General features: G+C 48.2%; 1 protein-coding gene and 1 pseudogene across 7 annotated transcripts in view; one reads left to right on the top strand and one right to left on the bottom strand.

Moving 5' to 3' along the window:
- Positions 1-20,532, top strand: part of LOC147880866 (UDP-N-acetylglucosamine diphosphorylase 2-like) — a 194,721-nt gene that overhangs the window by 86,468 nt on the left and 87,721 nt on the right. The gene's annotated exons all lie outside the window — the stretch shown is intronic.
- Positions 430-9,383, bottom strand: LOC147880868 (uncharacterized; annotated as a pseudogene).

The following is a 20,532-nucleotide window of genomic DNA, read 5'->3' as shown; positions in this document are numbered from 1 at the left end:
AAGTGCGATATGTGCAAAACCAACATTTTAGAAATCATCTTGTACACCACATGCGTCAACGTCATTGGACACCAATTAGATGAAGATTGCCTGAGGGGCTTTTTGGGAACCAAACGCAGCAAGCCCTTTTTCCAAGATGAAGATAGGTGACCGGAAAGCCAAGCCCTGTTAATGAGGAACAAAAGAATTGGGCTCAGCTGATCCCAAAATTCAGCAGAAAATTCAACTGTCACTCCATCCCAACTAGGAGATTTAGAGTGCCCTAACTTGGAAAGTGCCGCTTTCAATTCTAAAACTTTAAAGCTCCTATTGGGATAGTCTCAGTCAAACATTGTGCAGAAAAACCCCTTAGGCATCAACCTATATAGGCAAGGGAGGAGACGTGACTACAAACATATCAGAAAAGTACTTATGCACTTCATCATCAAGCTACTGCCTATTCACTGTCAATGTTCCATCCTGGCGCAAAACACGATGCAAAGAATGCATGCGATGAGAGGCATGAAGACTTTTGAAAAAGGTGTTGGAAGAAAAACTCGCGTCTTGCATAGCTTTCTGCGGAGGGCCAAGCTGCCATTTTCTTAACTTGCGATGCTCAGTGTCAGACAAGCAACGAAAGGCATCCCTAAAAGTAGATTGATCCTCTATGGACAATTGGCCTTGCTGCGCTATTATAGAAGTAAAGCGTTGAACCAGAGCTTTTACATCTGCTCACACACTTTTTTTTGTAATACTATATATTACTAGATGGGAAACCTCTAAAAGAGGTAAAAACCCATCATGAAGTACAAAAGAAAAAGGCACCAAAGCACACCTGTCAAAAGAGACAGGACATCGAGAAAAGAAGATGACAATATGAAATTACATGCCAGGAATGGCGACATAAAGTTAAAATCCTCCAAAGTGATCCCATGTTGTACCAAAAAACCATTGAGTGAAGTAGTGGTCCCATCAATAAAATGCCGTAATGTGGGACAATCTCAAGGGACGGGCTAATGAACCTGAGGAACGAAGAGTCCAATCTTCAAGCCTATCCTCAAGCTCAAGTGGTGGCACCGGCAGAAAAGGCTAAAGCATTCGAGTAATATTTTGCCACGGAGGGCGATAATGCATCCCTCTCTCTCTCTCTCTCTCTCTCTCTATGAAAACTTTGAATGCTTTATATTACAAGAAAGCTATCCCGAAACTGGGAAGTTGGAAAAGTACATCAAGAGAAAATCTCCATGTAGGACAAATATACATCATAATCTATGTAGTGAGTTTGCAGACAATCAAAGAGTGATTGCTGCAAAGAACGACGGAAGAAAACAAAAGGAGAAAACATAGGATCACCAAAGGCTCTGTGGTTTCTCTCTTTCAAGAGAGTCCAGAGTGCCCAGTAGCAAACCCAAGTAAAGAACAACACACGCGTGCGCACGCGCGCACACACACATGTCCACGCGCATGCACACACACACATCATAGTACCAGGGGACAAGAATGTCTGATACCGGAATGAGAACATTTTGGGATGGGGGAATGTCAACGCCATGTCATACGACATGTCATCAAATCCCACGGAAATGTACTAAAATATGAAAACAAAACTTGCATGAGAATGCCATGGGAACAAACTTACTCAGGAACACCAAAACATGCACGGGAACGCCAAACTTGGCACCTAAACGCGTTCTGAGAATGTGTTCCTTCGGAGTCTAGACAGGTTTCCTCGACGTTCCGGACGTGGTTAGCATTCCGATAACATGGAACTGCTTTCAGTTTTCCCTTCCATTAGGAAATGATGTTCCCAACGTTCTGGAGGGGTGAAAGAGATTTTGTGGTAACTATGATATATATATGATAACTTCATGCATTTTCATGTACTCAAGGACTTTGTGTGTGAAGGCATATCAATCAAAAATCTCTGCTTCATCAATTTATACTTTGCAGCGCTAGGCGCTTTTTAAGGAATGAATCCATGACTCAATTCAAAAGGACTCATATGTGTGGGCAAACACTTTCTAAAATTAGAGGCAAACTCAAGTAATACGGCCACTTATGCCATGTAAATGAAACATATACTTTCTCTTTGATGGACCATCTTGTAAGAACGGAGAGAGGAAGAGGTGAGAGCAGGAGAGCAAGAGACCAACACACAGTTGAATAGAAAAGGATAAGAAAGCTTACAAGATTGGGGGTTTTGTCTTAGTGACAAAACCTAACCAACCCACTAATCGTGGTGGTTAGGGGAACACACTCAACTATTGCTGTGAAAGCTGCCCTGTACTCAGCTTCACATGAGGAGGTTGCCAAAGTAGTTTGTTTCTTGCTCAACCAAGAAATGCAAGCATGACCCAAAAAGAAACAATTGCTACTGGTGGACTGCCTTGTATCATAATCTCCAGCCCAATCGGAGTCATCGTAAGCATGCATTTGGAAGTCACCCCCCTGGGAAACATCAAGCCATAAGACTTAGTGCCTTGCAAGTAACGAAAAATGCGTTTACAGCCTGCCAATGTGAAGTCTTGGGGCTGTGCATATATTTGCCCACTTGTGAAACTGCAAATTGCTGAGTATTGCACAAGTAAAGGAGGCATCCAACAACCTGGTTGTAAAGTGTGGCATCAACTGGTTCACCTCCACCATACATGGTAAGCTTCAGGCTTGGCTCCATGGGAGTGGCTGTAGGCTTGCAATCTTGCATCTTGAACCGATCCAAAAGCTTCTGCACATACTTGGATTGAGACATAATGATGCCACGACTTTCTTGTATGAACTGGATCCCCAAATAAAAATGAAGCATGCCCAAATGTAACATGTCAAAAGTAGCTCTCAACTCAGCCTTGAAATCTGCAATTTTTCCTTTATTGGACCATGTGAGCAGCAGATCATCTACATAAAGAATGATGACCAAAATATCCCCCCATCCTTCTTGATGTAGAAGGTACTCTCAGTTGGACTATTATTGAGACCCTTGCTGGTCAGAAATGCATCAATCTTCGAAGACCAAGCACGTGGAGCCTATTTCAGTCCATACAAAGCTTTATTCAGCTTGCACATCTTTATGTGCATCACCTTATACCTCAAAGCTTGGAGGTTGCTTTACATAAACCTTTTCCAACAAGTCTCCATTAAGAAATCCTGTTTTTATATGCAACTGATGTACATTCGAATCAAAATGTGCAGCCATGGCCATTACTGATCTGATAGTAGTCATCCTGGAAGTAGGAGCAAATGCCGCCTCATAATCAATGCCTTTTGCTGAGCATAGCCTTTGGCAACCAACCTTGCCTTATGTGTCAATGGACCCTTTCCCCCCTCCCCCCAAAAAAAAAGAGACTTATATTAAGTATTAAAGAAAACCATTAGAGCAAGCTCCATACGGGAATACGGGATACACCATGCAATGCATGAAAAGCTCAAGAGCCAAAAAGAAAGGATTGGGGCTGATAGTGCCATCTCAATCCGGTAGCAACCTTTGAGAAAAAGGGAGAACCCCTCCAAACTTGAAGAAATACAGTCCTCCTAGAAGAGGCTGCCCGTGAAGGGCCCTGCATGCTAGCCCATATGGCTATCAAAGTGTGAACCGTGTCACTCCAAATACCCGTGAACACCTGTGATGGGTGTATCTGGGTGTCATCCAAGGCCTCTGTGCATCTTGCTCTCCAAATGTGCCAAGAGGAAATGCTAGCCAAAATCTCCCAAGAGGTGTCCATTGAAACATGTGAAGCTCTAAAAGGAATATGTGGTACATCCTGAAGAGAGCAGGGCTCTATCACCTGTTGGCGGATCGAGAGTGCCCAAGAAGAAGGCTCATCCTCATAAAACACTTGGGGCCCAGTAAGGGATAACCATGCGACCGAGTCCCAAGTCATGAAGAAAGGGGAAGTATGAAAAATGCTGAGTATCCGAGCAACTCCTTTCCAAACAATTCTCGCTTGATTGTAGTCCCAAAGGCAATGTCGCACTGACTCCTCTGCAGAATGACAGCGAGGGCAAGTGGGATCAGCCCCAAATCGTGATCTCCACAGGTTCACTGCAATCCCTCCATGAATAGAAAGCCAAAAGGAAAGAGTGATCTTTTTATTTATGAGGGATTTCCAGAGCCTCCTCCAGAAATTCCTACGCAAATCTGCGGTGATGAAGGAGCTATCCCAATGGGGGGCTCTTGAGGGAATCCAACCTCTACTGCCCAGCTGAAATCTCCTGGCATTACCAACTGTGAAACGAAAGAAGGGAATCTCCCTCTCTTGGTGCCCATGATCTATCCACTCCCACTCTCCTGGGTCCCACTCAAGCACCTGATAGGTGCATCTCCATATAACCGTAACCTCTAGGATCCCAGGGCCAAGAGCAGAGGGTCGGGGTCTAAGTACCCCTGCAAGCCTGCTCCCTGGTGCACAAAACGAGCAATCCTGACAGGCTGAAAGGCAACCTCTAGAAGAATATCATTCGTGGATCTAGAGAGTATACCTCCATCCCCAACGTCAAAGACTAGAGCATCTTTCTCGAGATCTCGAAGAGCGATCACCTGTAGAGGAACTGTTGTCCTTGAAAAAGCTCCCATCCAAGTGGTGGAAGTAATAGGCATCTCAATTGTCCATTCCACCGGGATGGCTGCATCTATCTGATGAATCCTGCGTGCTACCCCTCTGAGGTGACTCACGGACTGAAGCCTCTAATCCTCAAGTAGCTTGATAAAAGCCTTCCAAGTGCCTACTGTGTAGGCGGGGCCTCTCTCCCATCTAGACCACTGCATATAATGGGAAGTGCCCAGTGGTCTGCCATGCTCATCAAGTATACTATCGTTCCAAATGATCGGTTGCCTATCAATCTCTTCAAGGGTAGAGGGTGGAACCCTTTGAAGAGTGTTCCTGAAGCTCCCCCAAGCTTTTAGGATGGCAGTCATGAGAGGAGAGGCAGGAGACCTGAGAGAGGCGGAAGTAAAAATCCAGCGAGGGCTGTCCACCCAATCATCTCCCAAGGTAGGTGTGCAAGCCTGAATGCGTCCAAAAAAGAAATCCTTCGAAGGTTCCCGCCCAAGCACAAGTCCCCTCACCACCACCTTACAAAGCAATGTCGTGCACTGCAAGTCCGGGTCAATGATATTAAGGCCCCCTTCCCATGTAGGGAGAATAATGTAGGCCACCCTCGCTGCAACATCTGCCGTGCCATCAAGTCCACTCCATAAAAAATTCCTGACTGGTCTAATGAGCTGAGTGATGCAATCCCTAGACCGGCACCAGCAAGAACACACAAACCAGGCAGTGGCCAAGAGAACCTGGTTCACTACCACAACTCTAGAGGCAAGGTCAAGTTTGGCTGAGCTCCAAAAAAGGAGCTTTTTTCTTATACTTTCTAGTACTGGGACAAACTGCTGTGCTGGAGGGATGCCCAATCCTACCTGGCGTCCCAAATATCTGATAGGAACACCCCTTTGAATCCAGGAAAAGCCAATGTCAACTCCCCAGCCTGGAGTGTCCTCATCACTGATCCAAAAGCCAAAGGATTTATGCTAGTTAATGTGTGCCCCTGCTGTGTGCCCCTGCAGCTGAGCAAAAAATATCCAAGGCTGTCCGGAAAGAATCAAGTGACTGCGAAGAGGCCTCAATAAAAATAGCAGTGTCATCAGGCAACTCACAGTCAAGAAGCTCTTGCTCCTGTCTCAAGGGCAATCTCAACCCATAAAGCTCAGCTTGAGATCTAAGGAAGATACTCATAGCTTCTGCCACAAAAAGAAAGAGGAAGGGGGCTAAATGGCATCCCTGATGAACTGATCTGGAAATCTGAAACCTGTCACCCCTTACCCCTCCAATCAAAACCTGGCTGTGGGCTGATCTGTAAAGGGAGGCCACCCCTCTAATCCATGCATCTGAAAATCCAAATCGTAGAAGAGTGCCCTCAAGAAAACCCCAATCTACTCTGTCATAGGCTTTCTCAAAGTCCAAGAGTAGAACTGCCAGCCTCTGCCCACTCTGCATAGCGCACTCTGTGGCTTCCCAAAAGAAAAAGATATTATCAAATATGCTCCTGCCATGCACGAAGCCTATCTGAGTATCATGGATGAGGTCTGGAAGAAGGGGCTGCAATCAGATGTTGATCGCCTTGGCAAGGATTTTGTATAGAGTTCCCAAAAGAGTAATGGGTCTCCAATGGGATACAAAATTCATGTTGCCACCTTTGAGGATAAGGTGTATGAGTCCCTCGGTCAGTGAGTCAGGCATCTCACTCGAGTCCCAAATGCCCTGCAGGGCTGAAGTAATATGATCACCTATCATATCCCAAAAGGCTGTAAAAAAAGGAGAAGTAAGACCATCAGAACCTGGGCATTTGCCCCTATGAAGGGCGGAGAGAGCAATCTTGAACTTTGTGTTGGTAAAGTGTGCATCAAGTGAGCATATCATCTCTGGTGTGACCAACACAGGTAAACTCTACCAAATTTCATCTCTAGCTACATCTCTGGCCTGTGTGTCAGGATCTGCGGAAAGAAGGGAGGCATAGAAATCTGTCGCTAAGTGCATGATGGTATCCGGATGAGACTGCAAAACGCCGTCAGAGTCAATAAGCTGCCTGACACTCTCTCTACTATGTCTGGGACCAAGTATAGAGAAAAAGTGTTTATTGACTCTCCCTCCCATCTGTATCCAAAAGGACTCCCGTGCATGGATACTCTGCTCTCTGATCAAGCAATGTCTGCAAGTGAGCCCTTGCCGTAGCAAGGCGCTCCTGTACCCAAGCATCTGATCGTCGTTTCTACTCCTCCCTTTGCAAGGCTGCCAAGTGCCGGCGGATACCAATCTCCCGCTTGAGTACCTCACCTCGCCGAGCACTAGCAACAGAGTGATAAAAGTCGCTGATACTGGCAAGTGTTGTGGCCACATGTGAAGGACCCCCCCCCTTGCATGTGAGAAACCCAGATCTCCAAGACTGCCTCTGTTAGAGTCTCATCCGTGTATAAGGCATCGGGGATCCTGATACTGTGAGACCGTCCTCTCAGATGGGGCTCTGAGATGGACAAAACTATTGGAAAATGGTTGGAAGTGGAAACACCAGGTGCAATGCAAACTGTCCCCCCTCTATCAAGAGCCCAGTCATCCACATAGAATCTGTCACTCTGGGCATGGATAGGCATCTGCACCCTATGGTTCGACCATGAAAACAAAAGTGACTGAGACTGAACATGAAATGCATCATCTGACCAAACATCTCTGCCACTGAATCTGAACAAGAAGGCATCCCAAGCTGCTCTCTCGAGGGAATGAATACCACCTTCTCTGCCCCCTTGCTTATCAGAAGGTGCCTCAACCATATTGAAGTCACCTCCAATAATCCACGAATCTGCAATGTTAGCCCATGAGAGCAACTCTTTCCAAAACAAAACATGGTCCCCTTTGTTGTTCGGAGCATAGAGGTTGAGGAAGCCAACCTACGTCTGTCAATCAGAAGTAAAACCCACTGGGCCCTGGAGGGGGTTATGGTACTGTGTCCAATGACCAGAGGGAGAATGGAATCTGAAACTGATATGCATGTACCTCCTCTAGTTCCCAAGGCAGGAAGCCAAAAAGTCTGATCTGAAAGCAGCTTATCTAACTTGGAGCAATCTTTGACATCCAGTTTGTGTTCCTGAAGAAAAAGAATGTCTAGGGAACCACCTGAAACATCTGGATGGAGCTGGTTCCTGATTAGTTGTCTGCGACGGCGATGAGGGATGCTGCCCAATCCCTGTATATTCCAACTGGCTATCCTCATCGGCGGGAGGAAGCGGGTTGGAATACCTTACTAGACCTGGTGGCGGAAAAAGAACCCTCCACCGGAGCTGACCTCCAACCATACACACGAGGTCCAAGGGGAGAAAAGTCCACAGGTGAGAGAGAGAAAGATCTCTCAAAAGGGATGTCGATAATTGGCTCTCCGAAAGTGGAAGGTAAAATCATCCTCTGGGAGGTCAGAGAGGCCTCCAGAGCGGAAAAAGAGTTCCGCTGAGCCAGTCCTGGGGAGGGGGTACGAAGGATTCCTACTAAAGCAGGGAGAGAATGTAAGACCTCCTTCCCTCTATCCATAGAAGAGGCACCTGTACTGAGTCCTGATTAAGAAGTGCTGCGGATGAGGTGCCAACAACCTGGGCTGTTGAGGAAGGTACAGCGTGATCCTGGGGTGGAGTCGAACAAGGCTCTTGAACACTAGTCTCCTCCCGAGGATCCAAGGGGGTAGCCTCTGAATCAGTGGAGGTGTGATATGAAGTAGAGGGCCTTAACCGCGATCGGAACCCACTGTGGGCTAGAGGTGGTGCGGGGTGCAAGAGGGACTTGAGTAGCCTTAGGAGGAGGGGAGCCTGTGTCTGAGCCCATGTCTGAGGCAGTGCCTATGGAGCGGTAGGTCCTGCTCTTGCTCGTTGTCGTAAGCTAGTACGAGCTGGTTGCTTTCTGGGTCTCTTTTTCTTCTTACAGGCTCTATGGTAGCACCCTCGAATCCCATAGCTGTTAACGTCCTTCTTTAACCAGTTGACAAGCAACCGGTACAGCAAGCAATTCAGTTTCGCAGGACAAGGCGATCGTGGATAGAATTGTGGGCCTCACACCTCCTCATCGAGGTGAGCTCCCCCGATACTACCTCGACACTTGTGGAGTAGAGCCCCATCCTCCTTGGCCCGCATTTGGTGTACCTCTTCCATTGGTACCATGGCTTTATAGTGGAGGCATGGACACGGCACACCATCTGCAGGCTGATTTGTATGCTGCTTCTCTTTTGCTTTTGGCTTGAACTTGGAAAACATGGCATATTCACCTGCACGTATGGCCATATTGTTCTGTGTCTGCTCTTCTTGCAACAAAAGCCCTATCAATGCATGAAAGGTGAGAGGGTTGCCATCCCCCCTCAAAGACAAGTTCAATGAGGTGTGAAAACCAAGATAAGACTCAGGAAGAGAATTCAAAGTTGTAGCAACCATCTCTGATCTCATCAATATTCAATAATTGCTTTCGCAAATCGTGAAGTTTGGTGAGGTGCTCAGACATAGAGTCACCCTCATCCATATGAGTATGAGTCAACTGTCTCTTCAAGAATGAAACTCTTGCATCATTGCGGGCTGCAAACATCCTCTCAAGAATATCCCAAGTTGCCTTAGAGGTCTTGCATGACGAAATATGCGGAATAATAAACCTCTTAATAGACAGAGAAATCACAGATAGTGCTTGTGCATCACGAGAATCCCATGTCCTCTGCTCTTGTGTGGAAGCAACAATCGCAGCAACTGCACGTAGTGCTTGTCTTGCACCCTGTGCTTGTCCGCTACCTCTTCCTCCATCTTGTTTAGGAGTGGCAGGTGCAACCGCATTCTCTGGTCTTGTCTCATCCCCAATGACATAATCCCACAAATCTTCGCCAACTAAAAGATTGCGTACCATAAAACACCATAAAGAGTAATTGGTACCATCCAACTTGTCCTCCTGTGTGAGGATCATTGGGATTATTTTTTTTCAAGAAAAAGACTTCTATTAAGTAAGAGAAAAAACCTGCGAGAGCAAGCTCAAAGCGGAATACATCATGAAATCATGAGGATAAATAAAAAACCCCCTCAGAGTGAGGTGGAAAACAACCAAGGCTGAGGCTGAAAGTGCCACCTCAACCCTGTAGTAGTTTCAGAGAAGAAAGGAGAATCCTTCCATTCCTTGAAGAAAGAAGCCCTCCTAGCTGAGGCTGCACGGGAGTCCCCCTGCATACCCGTCCATATGGCCATCAAAGTATGTACGATGTCTGTCCAGATACTAGCCAATGTGTGCGAGGGATGAACCTGAGTACCCTCCAAAGCCTCTGTGCATCTGGCTCTCCAGATATGCCAGGATGCTATGCTCGCTAGAATCTCCCAAGAAGTATCCACAGAGGCATGTACAGCTGTATAAGGAAGGTGTGGTACCACATCCAACGAACAGGACTCAATCCGATGACGTCGAACCGAAATGGCCCGAGAGGAGTCAACTCCCTCATAGAAAACCTGAGGTCCTGTAAGAGAAAGCCAAGCCACCGAGCCCCATGTCATAAAAAAGGGGGAATGGGCAAAGTGACTGAAAATCCTGGCTACCCCCATCCAAATCATCCTCGCCTGTCTGCAATCCCATAAGCAATGCTGAATAGACTCCGAAGCAGAAAGGCATTGAGGGCATGTAGGGTCGGCTCCGAACCTGGACCTCCAAAGGTTCACTGCAATCCCTCCATGGATAGAAAGCCAAAAGAAGATAGTGATCTTTCTATTCCTGTGGGATTTCCAGAGTCTCCTCCGGAAGCACCTCTGCTGATCCACAGTAATACCAAAAGTCTCCCAACGAGGAATTCTGGAGGGTCTCCAACCTCTACTACTGAGCTGATATCTCCTGGCATTACTGACCGTGTAACGAAAGAAGGGGATGCTCTTCTCTCGATGCCTTGCGCCAATCCACTCCCACTCTCCGGGGTCCCACTGCAAATACCTGATGGGAACTCCCCCATAGAGCCAGAGCCTCCAAGACCCGGTGGAGAGTAGCCGGGGGTCTGGGTCTAGGAACCACTCTGAATCTGATCCCTGCATCAAAAGACCTACAACCCTGATAGGCTGAAAAGCAGACTCAAGCAAGATGTCCTCTGTGGATCTGAGCAATCTGCCACCATCCTGGACACTAAAAACCAAAGCATCCTCCTGTGCATCTCGAAAGGCCAAAACCTGAAGCGGAACCCCGCCTCTCGAAAAAGTACCTGCCCAAGTGGAGGAAGTGAGTGGCATATCATCTGTGTCTACCCAAACCTCTGGAAGGGTTGCCTCAATCTGCAAGATCCTCCCTGCACTCCCTCTGAGATGTCGTGTCACCCTTGATTTGGTCTCCTCTGGAAGCCTGCGGAAAGCTTTCCAAGACCCCATAGAAGATGCAGGTCCCCTCTCCCACCTGGACCACTGCATGTAGAGTGAGGCACCCAGTGGTCTGCCATGATCATCTAAAATACTGTCATTCCACATGATGGGTTGCCTATCAATCTCTTCACGAGAGGAAGGAGGAATCCTCCGAAGAGTGCTTCTGAAACTGGCCCAAGCTTTCAGAATGGCAAGCATGAGAGGGGACGAAGGTGATCTGAGGTGTGCTGTGGTGAAGATCCATCTAACACTGCTCATCCAGTCTCCTCCTGAAGAAGGTGTGCACCTCTGTATGCTGCTGATAAGAAAGTCCTTCCACAGTTCCTGCCCTGGCATAAGTCCCCGCACCACCATCTTGCAAAGTAAAGCTCTGCACTGTAAATTTGGATCAATAATATTGAGACCCCCTTCCTGTGTAGGGAGGATGAGGGTCTCCCAAGCCACCCTGGCTAAGGCATCTGTTGTGCCATCAAGCCCACTCCAGAGAAAGTTTCTGATCGGTCTTCTGAGCTGAATGATGCAGTCCCTAGAACGGCACCAACATGAACAAACAAACCAGGCTGTGGCCAAGAGGACCTGGTTGACTACCACAACTCTAGAGGCAAGGTCCAGCTTGGCTGAGCTCCAAAAAAGAAGCTTCAATCTGATGCTCTCCAAAACGGGAGCAAACTGCTGTGTGGTAGAAATATCCAAGCCGACCTGGCAGCCCAAACACCTGATAGGCCTACCCCTCTGAACCCAAGTGAATCCTATGTCAAGCCCCCAAACTGGAGTGTCCTCATCACTGATCCAAAAGCCATTGGATTTATGCCAATTTATTTGCGCCCCTGCCGCCAAGCAAAATAAATCCAATGCTGTCCTGAAAGAAGTGAGCGTCTGTGGAGTGGCATCCAAGTAAACTGCTGTGTCATCAGCCAACTCACTGTCAAGTAGCTCCTCCTCCCTTCTGATGGGAAGTCTCAGCCCAAAGATGTCAGCTTGAGATCTAACATAGATACTCATAGCTTCGGCCACGAACAAAAAAAGGAAAGGAGCAAGGGGGCATCCCTGACGGACTGATCTCGAAATCTGAAATCTCTCACCCCTTACCCCACCAATAAGTACCTGGCTGTGGGCTGATCTGTACAAAGAGGAAACACCTCTGATCCAAGCATCAGTAAAGCCAAAGCGTAGAAGGGTGCCCTCCAAAAAACCCCAATCTACTCTGTCATAAGCTTTTTCAAAATCCAAAAGTAGAATGGCAAGATTCTGGCCACTCTGCATGGCCCACTCTGAAGCTTCCCAGAAAGAAAAAATGTTATCAAAAATGCTTCTGCCATGCACAAATCCCGTCTGAGTGTCATGAATGAGATCAGGGAGAAGTGGCTGCAATCGGAGGTTGATAGCCTTGGCCAGAATCTTGTAAGAAGTCCCCAGAAGTGTGATAGGCCTCCACTGGGACACTAAATTTCTGCTACCTCCTTTTGGGATAAGGTGGATGAGACCCTCTGTAAGCGACCCAGGCATCTCGCCAGAGTCCCAAATGGCCTGCAGGGCTGAAGTAATATAGTCTCCAATCATATCCCAAAATGCAATGAAAAAAGACGGGGTAAGGCCATCTGAACCTGGGCACTTGTCCTTGTGAAGGGCTGAAAGTGCAGTCCTGAACTCTGTGTTGGTGAAAGGTCCGTCGAGTAGAACATGCATATCCGGATTCACCAACACAGGGATGCTCTGCCAAATAGCCTTTCTAGCATCCTCTCTATCGTGTGTCTCAGGATCAGCAGTAAGAAGGGTGGCATAGAAATCTGAAGCTATGCGTAAGACATCATCAGGCTCTGTCTGTAAAACCCCATGTGAGTCAATAAGCTGGGATACACTCTGTCTACTATGTCTAGGGCCAAGAGTAGAGAAAAAGTGTTTATTGAATCTACCACCCATCTGAATCCAGAAGGACTCCTGTGCATTGAAAGGCATACTCTGCTCTCTGATCAACAAGCAATAACTGCAGATGAGCCCTTGCTGCAGCAAGGCGCTCCTGAATCCAAGCATCTGAAGGCCGTTTCTGCTCTTCCCTCTGCAAAGCTGCCAACTGCTGGCGAACACCAATCTCACATCTGAGAATATCTCGTCTCCTGGTACAAGCAACTGAGCGGTAAGAAGTTGCTAAGACCAGAAAGGGCAGCGGCTACATGTGATGGATATGGCTGCCCACCTGGACATGAGCAACCCATATCTGCAGGGCTGCCTCTGTAAGGTCCTCCTCTGTGTAAAAGGCATCTGGAATCCTGATGCTGGCAGACCGGCCTCTCAAGTGAGGCTCTGAGATAGCCAGCACAACAGGGAAGTGGTCTGAAGTGGAAACCCCAGCAGCAATGCATACCGATCCACCTCTGTCTAGTGCCCAATCATCTACATAGAATCTGTCAATGCGTGCATGAATAGGCATCTGTTGCCTCCTGTTCGACCAAGAGAACAGGAGAGACTGTGGCTGAATAAGAAAGGCATCATCACACCAAGTATCTCTGCCACCGAAGTGAAAAAGGAAGGCATCCCAAGCTGCTCTCTCCAAAGAGTGAAGTCCGCCTTCTCTACCCCCTTTTTTGTCTGACGGTAACTCGACCGTGTTAAAGTCACCTCCAATCACCCATGAATCCACAATGGGGGCCAGGAGAGCAAAGTCTTCCACATAAGGACACGTTCCCCTCTAATGTTGGAGGCATACAGATTAAGGAAACCAACCTTACGCCCTCCAATCAAAAGAATAATCCACTGAGCTCTAGAGGGAATAATGACTCTGTGCCCAACAACTAAGGGGAGAATCGACTGCGAAACTGAAATAGAAGTGCCCCCCCTGGTGCCCAAGGCAGGCGACCAAAAAGTATGGCCAGAAAGCAACTTGCCTGACTTGGCACAATCTCTAGAATCCAGCTTGTGCTCTTGAATAAATAATATATCAATGGAACCCCCAGTAACACCTGGATGAAGCTGATCCCGGATCAGCTGTCTACGGCGGCGATGTGGGACGCCACCTAGGCCATGTATGTTCCAACTAATAATCCTCATCGACGGGAGGATGTAGAGTGGAACACCTTACCCGACCTAGTGGCGGAAACAAACCCCTCAACAGGGGAAGACCTCCTGCTCGGGGAGGGAGGATGGAACCAAGTGGTGGAAAATCAACAGGGGAAAGAATCCTGGCACCTGAAGAAGAAGCCCCGTCAACAGGAAACCCAATCACTGGCTCCCCAAAAGTAGCGGGCACAAACTCCTTCTCTGGGAAATCTGAATCCTCTGCCAAGGCTGAAAACGAGTTCCTGTGGAGCAAGCCAGACACCGGAGTGCGAAGGATCCCTTGTGAGGGAAGAGGATCAATAGTGTAAGCTATCCCCTTCCCCCTATCCAAGGGAGGAAGTGAGGAATGCTCTCTATCCTGTGTCAGCCCAGCCTCGGAGACCTCTCCTGCCTCAAGAAGAGCATCTGGCACCACTGTATCTAGGGAAGAAGCTGCAACCGGGGAGGAGGTCGAAGCTTCAGCATCTCGGACTGTGCATGGTGAGACTGGAGGGATAGCTGGAGGTGAAGCAGAGTCCACTAAAGTACCCTCGTGAACTGAAGGAGGGATCTGCACACGTACCGGAACCCACTGGAGAGCGTCGCGTGTTCCTGATGTAGGTGGGGGTTGAGGAGCAGGTGAAGGACCTGTACCACCCCCCTGCCAAGGCCGAGGAGCAGGTGCTGGACCTGTACCACCACCAATCTGAGGAGGACCGCCATGCGAAGGTCGAGGAGCAGGTGCTGGACCCGTACCACCCCTCTGTTGAGGCCGAGGAGCAAGTGCTGGACCTATACCACCCCCCTGTCCCCCCTGTCCAGGCCATGGGGCGGTAGCTGTACCAGAGGGCTTCTTGGGCCTTTTCTTCTTCCTGGGGCAATCCCTGGCAAAGTGTCCAGAGGTCCTGCAAATCCTGCAATGGTCCTGTTTGCCTGAAATCTCTACTCTCTGGCGAAAAAAGGAACCATCTGGGTGCTGGATCATAACATGATCCATCTTGAGGTTAGGATCCTTGCAAAGGACCCTAACTCTAGGAACCCCATCAGCCTTGGTTGCCTCTGCTGGTTGCCTCTGCTACAGTCAATGGCAACCCAGGGAGGGGTGGGATCTCAGCAACTGCGCCAAAATGCTCCCCAATAACAGAAAGAAGTCGATGGTAAACCTGGGGAAGCCCGGGGAATCTGATGAAGAGCGAGAAGATTTTCTTATTTGCCTCCACTGGGTCGAAACCAATATGAAAGGCTTCAAAGAAGATCTTCCTGTGTCCCAGGTGTAAAAACTCAGCCTTGAGCACAGTGCTCGCAGCCTCTGGAGTGTCAAAGACAACCTGGAAAAAACCTCGTCCCAGAAGACAGACATCTAACAATCGTGGAGTGAGGTTTGGGGGGAGAGCCGCAAGCATCCAGTCTCTGGCTTGGGATCTGGAGGGGTGAGACCCGAAGATGCGTGCTAGCAACGTGGTAGAGCATTCAATGTCTACATCCTTCTTGAGCTGCTGCAACTCGTCTTTAGAAAAGGTTATAGTTTTCGCGGCCGGTGGAGGTGGAGTAGGATTGGCTGACGGAGTAGCCATTGCCAATCGAGGTGAGAAGGCCGATTCTAACAATTTAAAGGCTCCTTCCGCTCCAAAAAAAGCTGCGGGAGAAAAGGGGGGCAGAGAAAAGGGAAAGGAGGCGAGGAGGGAGCAGGGGGAAGGGGAGAGAAGGGGAGAGGCTGAGAGGCTGAAGGGGAAAGGGGCAGGCTGAGAGGGAGGGAGGGGGCAGGCTAGGAATAGGAGAGGGAGAGGAAGGAGAAGCTGGAAGGGGGCGGGCTGGGAGGGGGAGGGCTGAGAGGGAGAGGAGAGGAAGGAGAGGGAGAGGTAGAGGAAGGAGAGGGAGAGGAAGGAGAGGGAGGGGCAGGGGGGGGGGCGAGGCAGGCTGAGAGGGGGAGGAGAGGGAGCGGGAAGTGAAGGGAAGGGGGGGGAGAGGGAGAGGAGGGGGCGGGCTGAGAGGCAGAGTGGTGGCGGAGAGGCAGGGAGGGGGCGGGGGAGCAAGCAGGGAGGGGGCGGAGAGGCAGGGAGGGGGCGGGGGAGCAGCAGGCAGGGAGGGGGCGGAGAGGCAGGGAGGGAGCGGGGGAGCAGGGGGCAAGCTGAGAGGCAGGGAGAGGGCGGAGAGGCAGAGAGGGGGCGGGGGAGCAGGCAGGGAGGGGGCGGAGCAGCAGGGAGGGGGCGAGGGAGCTGGCAGGGGGAGGGGGCGGGGGAGCAGGCTGAGAGGGGGAGCAGGCTGAAAGGAGAGGAAGCGAGCAGGAAGGGGGCGGGCTGAAGGGGAGGAGGGGAAGGGAGGGAGCGGCTGAGGGAGAGGGAGGGGCTGAGGGCAAGGGAGAGAGGGAGGGACGGGCTGAGGGAGAGGGAGAGGGTGCAGCAAGGGAGCGGGGAGGAGCCTGGTAGATCTTTTTCATTTGATTGGGATTATTTTGGGCCATAAATGCCAATAAATTGCAGCAAATACTGATAATTAACTTCCCTTCCTAGGAGTAGAGATGCACAACACAAATCCCTTCTGGGATATAGATGCAAACTGCAAAGAAATTGAGAGTGCTCTCAACGGAAGCAAGAACGGAAGAGGGAGAGAGAGCGAGAGAGAGAGACAGAGAGCCACACAAGTTTTGGTGGGTGCAGAACCACCCTAATCTTCTTTTTCATTCATTTATATATGTGTTTGAGTATTGTACATAACTGGGGTTAAGGCACAGTGACCTTTAACCCCCACAACCTCCCACTTAAAGGACAATGTGCCTTTAAGGGAGAACAACCAGTGAGCATACTATCCAATGCCCATCAATACACGACAATACTCAAACCGCTGACTAGGTAGACTCTTCGTCAGCATATCTGCAGGGTTATCATCTGTATGAACCTTGACAAGCTCTATGCGCTTGTCCTCAAGTACCTTCCTGATGAAATGGTACCTGACCTCAATGTGTTTGGTCTTTGCATGAAAGACTGGATTCTGTGCTAGCTGAATAGCACTCATGGAATCACTATGCAATGTCGGTACACCTGTATGAATCCCCAAATCTCCCACTAGCTGATCAAGCCATATAGCCTCCTTGCAACCCTCTGTGGCTGCAACATACTCAGCCTCTATGGTAGACAAAGCCACGCACTTCTGTGCACGAGACATCCACGACATTGCACCACCTGCAAAGGTGAACACATAACCAGAAGTGGATCTCCTACTATCCACATGCCCTGCATAGTCTGAATCTGTGTACCCAAGTACACGCATGTCTCCTTTACCAAAGCAAATGCACATCTCCTTGGTACCCTTCATGTACCTCATGATGCACTTAACTGCCTCCCAATGCCTCTTTCCTGGATTAGCCATATACCGGCTAACAACTCCCACTGCAAATGCAATGTCTGGTCTAGTAGCAAACATAGCATACATAAGACTCCCAACTGCTGATGCATAAGGAACCTTGGCCATCATGGCCCTCTCCTCATCTGATTTGGGACTATCTGTATGACTCAGTTTCACATATGGAGGCAATGGAGTACTCACTGCCTTCCCCCCCTCCATATTGAAACGCTGTAATACTTTTGTAACATACTCTTTTTGTGAAAGCCAAAGGAGTTTCCTACTCCGATCACGCGTGATGCGCATACGAAGAATATGACCTGCAAATCCCAAATCTTTCATATCAAAGGCCTCATGCAACTTGGCCTTTAATGCATCTAGCTCATAAGTATTCTTGCTAGCTAATAGCATATCATCCACATATAGTGCCAGGATTATCAGGCTACTATCCTTAGCCCTTTTAGTGTAGAGGCAGTGATCAATTTCACTCCTTCTAAAACCCTGGGACCGAATGAAAGCATCAAACTTCTGATACCATTCTCTAGGTGCTTGCTTAAGACCATAGAGACTCTTTTTCAGCTTGCAAACTAAATGCTCTTTGCCCTTTTCTTCAAAGCCTTCCGGCTGCACCATGTAGATGTCCTCATGCAAATCCCCATGCAAGAAAGCTGTCTTGACATCCATTTGCATAAGCTCCATATCCTCTACTGCCACTAGTCCAAGCATGCATCTAAGTGTGGTCATCTTCACAACCGGAGAGAATATCTCATCAAAGTCCACACCCTTCTCTTGCTTGAACCCTTTAGCAAACGGGCCTTGTATCTAGGCACATCATCACCTGTGACCTTCATTTTGTAGACCCATTTACATGGCAATGCTTTCTTTCCATGTGGCAAAGAAACCAAGTCCCAAGTCTTATTCTTCATAAGTGAACTCATCTCTGATTGCATAGCATACTCCCACTTGCGTTGATCCTCACGCATCATAGCCTCTCTGTAGCAAGAAGGCTCCCCGCAATCAGTAAGCATCACATAGTCTACCCCTGGAACAAACCTATCAGGCGGTCTAGACACTCTAGATGATCTTCTCAAGGGCATTTCAGCTTGCTGTCCCACTTGCATATCAGCCACATTTGGCTCATCATTTCCACCAATAGATGATCCATCATCTACCCTTGATTGTATACCTGTGGGAGTACTTGGTTGTACCATTTCTTGCACATTTGGTGCATGGACAACTTTCTGCCTATTAACATATGCAGGTGGATTCACATCCTCGAAAGTGATTCTCCTCATTTCCACATCCCTCATGGGTGCCTTATGCATCTTCTTCTCATTGAAGACCACATCATGGCTGCGTATGATCTTCTTTGCTTCTAGATCCCAGAGACGATAGCCCATCTCTCCACTTTCACCATAACCTAGAAAGATGCATTTCCTAGACTTAGGATCTAGCTTCTTTCGAAGCTCTTTTGGCACATGTGCATATGCCTCACACCCAAATATACGCAAATGAGAGTAAGAGGGCTTCTTGCCACTCCATGCCTCTTCAGGAATACCACCATCCAAACTCTTACTAGGTGATCTATTGATCACATGCACTGCAGTCTTCATTGCCTCAGCCCAAAAACCACCAGAAAGACTTGCATTGGAAAGCATGCATTGCAACCTTTCTTGAATGGTACGATTCATCTTTTCTGCAACTGGATTTTGCTCTGGAGCACGAGGGGATGTGAGCTCCCTCTTAATCCCACGTGTATCACAGAAATGCTGAAAGTCATGAGAGAGATACTCTCCACCATTGTCAGTCCGTAGGCATTTAAGCGTTCTAGCTGACTGATTCTCAACCAAGGCCAGCCATTTCTGAAATACCTGGAACACATCACTCTTCCGAGCTATAGCATAAGCCCACACTTTCCTAGTTGCATCATCAATGAATGTCACATAGTATTCAGCCCCGCCTAATGACCGTGTAGGCATGGGACCACATACGTCTGAATGCACCAAATCAAGCATTTCAAACTCTTTCTTTCCCCTTCTTTTATGGGCTGATTTAGTCTGCTTCCCATAGAGACAGTGCTCACAAAATTCAAAATCAGAGAAACTCAAATGCGGTACATAACCCAAACGGCATAAGAGTTTCATTCCATTCTGGCTCATGTGCCCCAACCTGCAATGCCACAAAGAAGTGCTTGGCTGCTCGGTTATTGCAACAACATGATCAAATACCCCTGATACATGTAAGGGATACAAAGTCCCACACTTGGCACCCCTGGCCAAAAGCATAGAGCCCTTCTGAATTTTCCAACTCTGAAAGCCAAAAGTGGTGTGAAAACCAGCATCATCTAGCTGACCCACTGAAATAAGACTCTTGGTCAGCTTAGGCACATGTCTCACATGTTTCAAAACAAATGCAGACCCATTTGCAAAAGAAAACTTTATGTCACCTGCTCCCACTATGTCACATGCATAGTCATTTCCAAGATGCACACAACCTGTCTTTCCACTATCATAAGTGGAGAACCATTCCCTATGGGGAGTAACATGGAATGAAGCACCAGAATCCAAAATCCAATCCTGGGAATATGCATCATCTGAAGTGGTAAGCAACTCTGCAGATAAACTAGACATGAAGAGAACATCATTGTCACTATCATGTGTGACTGCATTGATCTCCTCGATCTTCACTTTTCCTTTGTCCTCCCTTGGACTCTCTTCCTTTTGATTTGCACCCCAATTCGCATTCTTTTTCTTATCCTTTTGCTCTCTTTTCAGCTTGTAGCAATCCTTTTTCATATGGCCCTTCTTGCCACAATGGTAACACTCAATGTTCCGTGCCCTGGATTTGCTACGAGACTTCCCTCTTTCTTGGGACTTCCCCCTGAACTGTGATCTGCCCCTTTGCACATTTAAGGCTGCATCCTGCTTGTTGCCATCCATAGACTTCCGTCTAATCTCCTCGGCCAACAAGCTACCCACAACATCATCAAATTTCAGTACTCCACCAGGTGCAGAGTTACTGACAGCTGTACGGAAGGTATCCCATGAGGATGGCAATGAACATAAGAGAAATATTGCCTTAGTCTCCGCATCAAAATTCATTTTCTGAGCCTGAAGTTGGCTGAAAATAATATTGAATTCATTCAAATGAGAAGCAATGGAGACCCCTTCCTTCATCTGCAGCTCAAACAACCTCTTCATGAGGTAAACTTTATTAGAGGCAGTTTCCTTCTCATAAGTGGCACACAGTTTCTTCCACAAATCTTCTGTAGTCTGCTCATTTACTACTGTGAAATAAACTGA

The sequence above is a fragment of the Dipteris shenzhenensis genome, chromosome 31, assembly GCF_047967505.1.
Source record: "Dipteris shenzhenensis isolate YYH24624 ecotype China chromosome 31, Dip_SZ_1.0, whole genome shotgun sequence".
Lineage (NCBI taxonomy): Eukaryota > Viridiplantae > Streptophyta > Polypodiopsida > Gleicheniales > Dipteridaceae > Dipteris > Dipteris shenzhenensis.
This window is presented reverse-complemented; position numbering and strand designations above follow the sequence as displayed.